A 10,066-nucleotide genomic window follows, 5' to 3' on the forward strand; every position below is an offset into this window, starting at 1 on the left:
GGGCGTGGCGTGAAGGGGGCGTGGCGGCTGGGGCTGGGAGAGAGGGTGTGGCTTGATGAGGAGCGCAGCGGAAAGGGCAAAGGGCAGGGGGTGGGCGGGGCTACCGGTGATGGGCGGGGCGCTCCGTCCTAGCGAGTCGTCTCAGGGGCTGTGCTAGGGCGCTGCAGCGGGACCTCTGCTAACCTGGGGCACAACAGCGACCAGGCACAATCCCTATAATTCCATTGTGAAAGGTGATCCTTCCACCTGGATCTCTGAACATCCCTATAATGCAGTCCAGTCTCCTCCACTTACTAGTTAGAAGTTTCTGGAGAAATTATTTGATCCCTTGATACCTCAGTTTTTGTCATCTGTAAAATGGAAGTGATAATAAAAGTACCTGTGCCATAGGATACTGTAAGAAATAAATGAGACAATGCATGTAAATGGCTTACAATAATAAGTGCTTAATAAATACTTGTTATTATTAGTAAGGTCATTCACGTTAACATGCCCTTTGGGGACAACAAAAGTTTTCCAGCCTCGAATATCACAGCTTTAAATAACAAAGCCAATTGCTAGGATCTGAGAAAAATCATACTAGAATGTAAGGATCCAAGGCTGCTTTTTCCCTGGAGCTGCATAGTAAATACTAATAAATCTCAGAGCAGCAGTGACATCCAACATAAGGTTATTGATAAGTCTGGTCTCCTGCTGGGCATTTTCATAGGTTACTTCATTTACTCTTTAAACAACCTCAAAAAAATAGTTATTGGGTTTTTTTTTCTCCTTTGCAATAAAGTCCAGAGACATAAAGCGACATTTTCGCAGTCACATAGTTGGGAATGTTAGAAGATTCATACTCAAGTTTAACTTCATCTTCCAAACTCAGGGGATGATTACAGCAACCACTTAAGCAGAAGTCTGGGAGACACCCTTGATGCCACCTTTGACATCCACTGATGTCAACCTCAACCCATCAGCAAGCCTATCATTCCACCTTCAAATAAAAATTCACTTTCTCCATTTCTCACTCTCTCCACCCACTCCACCCTAGATAAGCCCCTGCTGTCCTGGGAGATCTCCCATAGCCTCCTCAGTAGTCACCTTCATGTCACCTGCCTCCCAGAAGCCCATTCTTCACAACAAAGCCAGAAGAAGTATTTGAAAAATGTGACTCAAATCCTGTTATATGACTCAACCTGCTCTTTTAAAGCCTGAAAGTTCTTCCTGTTGCCCTTAGAATAAAATTCAAACTCCCTTCTAACAACTACAAGACCTTCCATGATCTTCCCCTTACTTATGATTTCATCTCATATGGTGGATTTCCCTTGACAATCCTGCATCTTCACTTTCAGGGTCTTCCTTGTATGAGCCCTTTTAAGGTCCTAGGAGACACCTAGTGATGTGCTCACATGGGCAGATGTTTCTGTAAACTTCACAGATGAAAGATATTTAGCTGTGATCCTTTCAGATCAAGGTCATCCATTTGGACACTATCACACTGTAGTGGCAATGGATAAACGAGGGCTGAGGTTAAGGCAGAGTTGAGTGTGCGTTTGATTCAGGTGTAGAGAGATCTAATTATGTGGTCCTTAGTCACTTCCATCTCTGGTAAGTTATTGCTACCCATCTCAGTGTAGGAATGGCTTCCAGGAACACACCAGCCGCCCACCAAGCTGGCTCACCCTTCGTGTGACTGAGGATGCAGGTCCATGGTGCCCAGCATCAGGAGTGTGTGCACAGGGATAGGAAACAGAGCCAGAAACTGGTCTATGGAAAGTTCTTCCAATCATCAGTCATATTCAACTAAGAGAGGATTTGGTTCTCATCAAAGCTCAGTTAAAGCAGAAATTCTTTTTTATCAGAATCTATCTGGCAGTGAAGCATATACAATTATAAATGCACAGCATGCCTTTTCTTCTTTTTAAACAAGAATTGCATAGAGTAGGAGAAATGAATCTTGTGCTCATAGTGCACAAACGTGACAGTCCTATAAACAGCTGGTACATCCATGTGAGAAGTTGCAGGTTGTATGATCTCATTGTATTGGATCTTGGTTTAGTTGGCACATCTGTCTTGCTGATGTCTGGTGCCTATGGACAAAATGTCCTGTGGATCATAACAGAAATAGTAATTCACTAAGGTGGATAGATACATTTGAAAACAAAATAATGAATAGACTCTTGGATCATTTGATAATCTAATTAAAATGAGTGAACAATAAATATATTGGGACAGATTTAATTTTCTCTATTATTTGATATGAAATGCTAACCTGGATGAATGAAATACAGAACTTATAACACACCACTACAATGGGGACTTTGACAGTAAACTAGTTAATATACTGTTAGCTCAAAGAATATTTAAAACTAGTCACTATGCAATGAGACTTAGAGCTCATATGAAAGAAACTTAGAGATTTCTCCAAATTTGGCAATACTCCTAAACTTTACACAGCATTAAACTTTACAACATAAAGAAAATTATTTAAAGTAGCCACACAAAAAGTTAATCAACCTTGTAGAACTAAATTATTTCCCTGGTCTCTTTATAGAAAAAAAAAAACAAAAAAAATCATTGGTTATGAGTAGGTGATTTAAGAATATCAGAAAAAGCATAGAGAAAATTATTATAGAGGCATATACAGTTAATTAATAAAAAAACATTATGCTGCTGGGTACCCATAATCCCAGCAGCTCAGGAGGCCGAGGCAGGAGGCTCACTAGTTCAATGGCAGCCTCAGCAAGTTAGCAAGGGGCTAAGAAACTCAGTGAGACCCTGTCTCTAAACAAAATATTAAAAAGGGCTGGAGATTAGTTAGTTAAGTGCCCCTGGGTTCAATCCTCAGTACAACAACAAAAATATTATTCTATGTTTCTATATTTTATAATGTGTGATATTTGTCAGATTTTTAAATTTTGGAATTTGTCATTTTTTTTCTAATTCTAAAAAATATCCTCCTCCTAACCTAATTCCGTATTTCTGACTTTGTATTCTTTTCTTTCTTTTTAAAAATTTTTTAAATCAGTTGTCGGTGGAACTTTACTTTATTTTATTTATTTACTTACTTACTTACTTACTTACAGTGCTGAGAACTCAACCCAGTGCCTCACATGCTAGGCAAGCGCCCTGCCACTGAGCCGCAACCTGTATTCTTTTCTTAAAGGACACACTAACTTGTGTGAACTTCAGGCCCCACAAACTTGGATCTGTCCTGCTCAGCCTTCTTGCTCCCTGGGCTCCAGTCATCTTGGATGCCTTCTGTACCGATGACTTAGGAAGTGTTTGGTGCCTGTTAGCATCAGAAACGTATTTGTAAATGAATGAATGAATCCCAAACTGGAATGCTCAATGTTAGTGGCCCGAACTTGGTCTGTTGTAATTTATTGCTGCATTCCCACATCCCAGACCGAGCCTTGCACCCAGCAGGTGCACAGTATTTGCTGAGTGAATCCAGGCCTGCTCAGCTGCACGCGAGGCTTCTTCCCATTGTGCCAGTTATCTCCAGTTTACCAAGCACTTTGATCCTTTCCACATCTCCGAGAGGTGTCATTTTCCTTTTGGAGTTAAGGCTAAGTGGAGATTCAGAGAAGTGACTGACCCAGGTGGCTCAGTCTGTGGCAGAGTTAAGTTCAAAGCCAGATCTCTGGCACCGAAAACCCTGTCCTCTGCCATCCTCCCAATGCAATGCCACACAATACATAGGAAAGCCGATGGGAAGATGCAGAGGGGCCCATTCCCTGAAGGAAGGCTTTACGTGAACACTAGGTGGCGCCCACGTACAGAGTACATGGTTGCTCTCCTCTGATGGCCTAGGATTAGAAAGTGAACTATGGGTCACAAGTCCAACTCTGAATGCCAGTTTCAGTTGTTCTCAAGTGTCTTGCTTTTGCTTCTTTGGCCATTGCTCGCTGGGTCTCAGTCTTCTTTTCTGTCAAGTGGGAATACTTACTAGTGAGAGGATATGGTCTCTGTGCATAGTAGGTGATCAAAAAATAGGAGTTCTGGGGGCTGGGGCCTGGCATGTGTAAGGCACTGGGTTCAATTCTCAGCACCTCATATAAATAAATAAAGGCCTATCAACAACTAAATATATATATATATATAAGTTCTTCTAACTGGGCCCAAGGTTACGGCTACTGTGATTCCTTAGTGTACTTAGAGACTGGTTCCAGGACTCCCTATAGACACCAAATTCCATGATGCTGAAAGTACCTTATGTAAAATGGCATAATATTTGCATAAACTACCCACACGTCCTACTGTATACTTTAAATCATCTGTAGATAACTTAAAATATTACAATGCAAATGCTGTTTAAACAGTGATTATACTTTATTGTTTAGGAATAACGACAAGAAAAAAAGTCTGTACCCATTCAGTACAATGCAATTTTTTTCGTGAAAAAAATTTTTCATCCTCAGTTGGTTGAATCCAACAACGTGGGGCTCATGGATATGGAGGGCTGACTCTAGGTGAGAGTCTTACTCCTGCACATGGGTCAGAGAATGATTTCCAACAAGAATGAGAGAGAAATTCCCTTCTGCTGATCACCAGCTGTGGTAGGCTACCACATCCCAACCCCTGGAAGCTGTGAATGTTAGTTTACATAGAAAAAAAAAACATGGGGGGAGATCCTTTGCAGATGTCACTAAGCTGAGGATCTCCACATGGAGAGATTATCCTGGGTGTCCCGGTGGGCCATACGTATAATCACACAAATCCTCATAAAGGCAGATGGAGATTTTTACACACAGAGAGTAGAAGGCAATTAGAAGATATGGATGGAGACTGGGGATGTAGCTCAGTGGTAGAGCACTTGCCTAGCATCACCAGGCCCTGGGTTCCATCCCCAGTACTGCCAAACAAACAAAGAAAGCAGGTGGAGATTGGATTGGTATAACCACCAGCAACAGAAAGGAGTGAGAAGCGTTCTCCCTCAGAGCCCCCAGAGGGAGGACAGCATGGCCAATACCTGACCTAGCCTGTGGCCCAGTAAAACTGACCTCAGGCCAGTGAAACAGGAGAACTATGGCATGGGGAGGCCTTGGGCAGATCAGGCCATAAACCCTACCTATGAACTAGGGCTCCAGAGATGCTGGTAGCCTGGAAGAAGGTGCCCTGTTGGGGATCCCAGATTCTGTTCTGCCTGCTAGCCAGGGTGAGGACAGAAGTGCTGACCTGGAGTTCCATTCACACGCCCGAGGGAGGAGGGGAAGGGGACACGTGTGCCTGACCTCTGGGCCTCCTCTCTCCCATGCTGGGCCTCTCCCCACTGTTGCTGATCAGAAGAGCAACATCATCTGGTGAGAGCCCTGCTTAGGCAGGAGGAGGGCCCAAGATTTAATTCCACCAACACCTTTGGTTATTTTGTTATTTGGGGACAACTTAGCTCCTCTAAAGTTCCTTTGCCCATAAAATGAGATATAATATCACCCTTGCAATTCAGTGTGATAAGATCTTTACAATGCTTCATGTGGTTTTGGAAGTTAGAGAAGGTGATTGAGAATGATAATGAATAGCCCATGTGACACTTGGACCTGACTAGATGACAGGCACCATTGTGAGTGCTTTACAGGTATGACCTCATTTGTTCCTCACAGTAACCCCAGGAGATAGGTAGGTAAGACTATTAGCCCCATTCTACAGGTGACAAAACTCAGGCACAGAACATTTAATGGCCTGCCTGAGGGCACACAGTAAATGGCAGAGCTGGGATTTGAACATGGGCAGTGGGCCTTCCAGCTGTACCTCTAACCACTACATGATCCTGACTGAAAAATGGTAGCTGTCATCATTAATGATAGCAAAGTTTTGTGGAGCACTTCCAATGTGTCAGGAACATATTGGCTCATTACATTTGCTCAAAGCCCTATGAGGTATTTCTTTTACTACCACTACTTTATACTGGAGCAAACTGAAACGCAGAAAAAAAAATTGTGTTATTTGTCCAAGGTTAGAGAGCTCATAAGCAATGGACCTGGGATTCAAACCCAGGCAACCTCAAGTCCCAGCCTGCACGTTAAATCCCCCTATTATATTAATGTGTGTTGATGAAGAAGAGGGGGAAGGAGAAGAGGTAGAAAAAGAAGAGAAGGAGGAAGAAGAAATAAACCTATCTTGTGCCAACAATCTAACATGTGTCCAGGTGTCAAGAGCTGAGCCGACCAATCAGATTTCCTCTGTAGACTCCGACTTCAAAAAAGCAGCAAGACAGTGAAATCATTAGCAGAAAAAAACAGAAGCGAAAAGATGCAAAAAGAAGGCCAGAACGTAAAGGCCAAGCATGAGTGAGGAAGCCCCTGGGCTCAGAGGGTCCTGGGCAGCTGTGCCAGCTGACATTCTCAGCTCAGATCCCCCAGCTGCCAGCATCAGCCAGAGGGGTGAAGGACTCAGGCTTTGAGACGGATGGAGCCACGTCCACCACCTGACTGCAACCACCCGGGACCCAAAGCAGGAACCGCTCAGCTGAGCCCAGGCAACCCACAGACCCACGGGAAGTAGGGTCTCAACAGCTGTGAGTGTTGTTGCAATCATAGAATGACGTTGTTTTAAATTTGGGGCCCTTTGTTGTTTTGTGTTTGCAGTGCTGGGGATGGAACCCAAGTTCTGTGCATGCTAGGCAAGCGCTGTACATTCCTGGCCCAGGGACAGTTTATTACCCGCCCGTGCCTGCTCCGGAAATTGTCGCTGCAGGCCAAGGATGAGGCTGCCCTCTTTTCAAGGAGAGCCTCTGATCACCTCCCAGCCCTCACAGTGAGTCCTGCCCTGCCCACTGTGGGCTTCACGTCTTGAACTCCTCTTCTTCCTGCTCCTCGGCTTTTAGCTTCTGATCTCATTAAGTCTTTTGCCATCTGTGTCCCGTCCTCTCTTCACCTGGATGCCAGGCTCGGGGGTGCGTTCTTGGTTTTGCCGTCTCAGCAGAGAAAGCCCCGCGCTTTCCTTTTTGAGAGCACGGTGCACGGCGCCCCCTGGTGTTCACTGGCTGCCCTGGATGGGTACCACTCCCAGCCCAGCCAGCCCAGAGGATCCACGCTCGGGATGTCAGTTGGGAGCTGAGATCCGGAACTGAACATTGGTTCCAGATGTGGAGTCTTGGAGAAAGAAAAACATCAGAGGGGCAGGCTCGGGTACTTTAGGTCTGTTTATCTTCACAGATTAGGTGGTGGAGGTTGCAGGGGGGTTTGGTCAGTGGGCCCAGTTGTGGGAAGCTGGATGTGATAGACCCATGTCCTTTTGTTCTTTTCAAGGCTAAGCAGATCTCTCTAGATGATGGTTGCTAACAAGCCCATTTATTTATAATAGTCACAATTTCACAGATCGGTGTATAATCACACGGCAGTAATGACAAGCTGCCATTTATTAGCCTTTCCAGTGCCAAGTGCTGTGTAAAGTGATTTATGTGCATTATCCCATTTAATCTGCACAATGATCCCATGAGTAAGTACAATTATCATCCCCTTTATCATAGACCAGACAGGCTGAGCAACTTAACTAAGATCAAAAAGTAAGTAAATGGCAGAGATAGAATTAAAACTCAGGTTAAGAACCACATGTGGTCAGGGTCGTGCAAGTTAAGCTCAAGATCACAATCTTCTTTATTCTTATTTTTTGTGGTGCTGGGAATGGAACCCTGGGCCTTGCACATGCTGGGCAAATGCTATACTACTCAGCTACACTCCCAGCCCTAAGATCACAATCTAATACCATTTTGCATCCATTATATTGGCAAAATTAAGAAGATTGATTATATCAATTGTTGGCTAGATACAGAGCATCAGGACCGCTCATGCACTGCTTGGGACGAGGGTCAATGATGACCCATCTTGGAAAACAGGTTTCTTGTAAATCAGTGTTCACATTCCTCCAGTTCCACTTACAACTGTCTCCTTCTAGAGACTCTTGTACTTGTGCACCAAGAGACAGCAACAAGAATGATCACAGTGACATTAGTAAGAATAGCAAACAATTGTTTGAGTCGGGGACAGGTGGGAGTCAGAAACCACATCAGTTTTTTTTTTTTAATCACAGAGAATTTAATATAAAGAAGTGTTAACTAGGTATAGAGTTGTTAACTGGGTGACTGGAGGTTATAAAAAGAATTTTAAGGTAGCAATTACAGGAAGCATCTACCACCCCCAGGGCTGAGGGAACATAGAAAAGAAGCTGAAATTATATAAAACTTAAAAACTCAAGCCTGCTGTGGTGGTGCATGCCTGGAATCCCAGCAGCTTGGGAAGCTGAGGCAGGAGGATCAAGAATTCAAAGCCAGCCTCAACAATAGCGAGGCACTAAGCAACTCAGTGAGACCCTAAATAAAATACAAAAAAGGGCTAGGGGGGCTGGGGTTGTGGCTCAGTGGTATCGCTCCTGCCTTGCACTCATGAGGTCCTGGATTCTATCCTCAGCACCACGTAAAAATAAATAAGTAAAAATTAAAGATATTGTGTCCATATACAACTGAACAATATTTTTAAAAAAGTCGGGGGGGGGAGATGTGGCTCAGTGGTCAAGTGGCCCTGAGTTCAATCCCTGATACAATCCCCCCACCAAAAAAAACCAAAACCTCAGAGGAGGAGGAGCCCTGTGGGGCCTCAGCCGGCTACTCTGCACTCTGTAGTGCCCATGGGGCCGAGACCTCCACCCTGGAGAGGGCTGGTTCCCTGGAAGGAGGTGCTGCCAGAGGGGAAGCGGCATTGCTAGAGGTTGTTCATAGGAGCAGGAAGGCCACAGGGAACAAAGGCCGGGCCTTTCTCTCTCCTGCCTGGTGGTCTTGATGTAGGACAGATGAGGCTGGTCACCTGAAGAATTAGCAGGGAGCAGGTTTATTTAAGCTGCAGCAGTCCAGAGGGGCTAATGACTAAAAATCTCTGGACCCTGAGTCTGAAAATTCTTGTAGATTTAGACCCAGTGTGTGTGGGGGGAGGTGGGATTTACATAGCAGTGGGTGGTTCCGTGGAGGTAAATTTTGTTCCGTATTCCTAGGCTAGACAGAGGTTTTCACAACAAAAACACTAGTAGTAATTTGGGGGCAATGAGCTTGCTGGCAGATCTAGTTTTTACAAGAAAGAGAAACTGGGCCTTTGCAAGTCAGGGAGCTGAGAGCACACTGGGCTTTCTGCAGAACTCCTGTGATGCCCTTGCAAAATCTTGGTGACAAGAAGCATAATTATGGGGAGGGTCGTTTTGGTGAGGGTACCTGGTAGCTACTTCAGTCTAACCGCCCCCCCCCCTTTTTACTGGCAAAGACAACAAAGCCCAACAGCAAGCAGCTGGCAGCCTAGAAATGTGGCTGGCAGGGTCCCGGCCTCAGCTGCACAGAGCAGGGGTTTTTGTTTGTTTGTTTTGGGGTTTTGGTACCAAGGTTTCCAACCTAGGAGCACTTAACCACTGAGCCCCATCCCCAGACCTTTTTTGTATTTTCTATTTAGAGACAGGGTCTCACTGAGTTGCTTAGTGCCTTGCTAAGTTGCTGAGGCTGGCTTTGAATTTATAATCCTCCCGTCTCAGCCTCCCGAGATGCTGGAGATTATAGGTGTGCACCACCACACCTGGCTGTTATCAAGTATTTTATTAACATTGCAGGTTAGCCTGACTACACACACTGTACTTATTACACACCCTCTGCACTCTGCTTCTGTATGCAAAGGATTTACTTTTTCAAAGTTGTAAAGAACAATATTCTAACAAGATGCCATTCAGTTGTCAAAACAAAAGCCCACCAATTGGCTCATCCTAACACGATGACGTTTTTCACTTTCACCTTTTCTGTTTGAGCCTGTCTTAAAGGCAGACATATTTTCAAAGTCCTGATGATGCATCCCACACAATTGAGTGTCCTGCTGTATTTTGAGCCTTGTTGCCTACTATTTCAGAGGTCATTGCCTGAACCCTAAATGAACAAAACACTATTTTCTTAATGATTTCTCTTTGCTTCTTTGTATCCCTTGGAAGCATTTTGGTTGCATAGGAGGGAAGCAAAACCAAATCAGCATATGTGGTTGGGAGTGGTGATTGTGGAATTCACTGGAAAGAATGCACAAGCTAGGCTTCAAAACCAGGAGCTAAAAGAGTCGGGGCT

This window comes from Urocitellus parryii, chromosome 6, assembly GCF_045843805.1.
Source record: "Urocitellus parryii isolate mUroPar1 chromosome 6, mUroPar1.hap1, whole genome shotgun sequence".
NCBI lineage: Eukaryota > Metazoa > Chordata > Mammalia > Rodentia > Sciuridae > Urocitellus > Urocitellus parryii.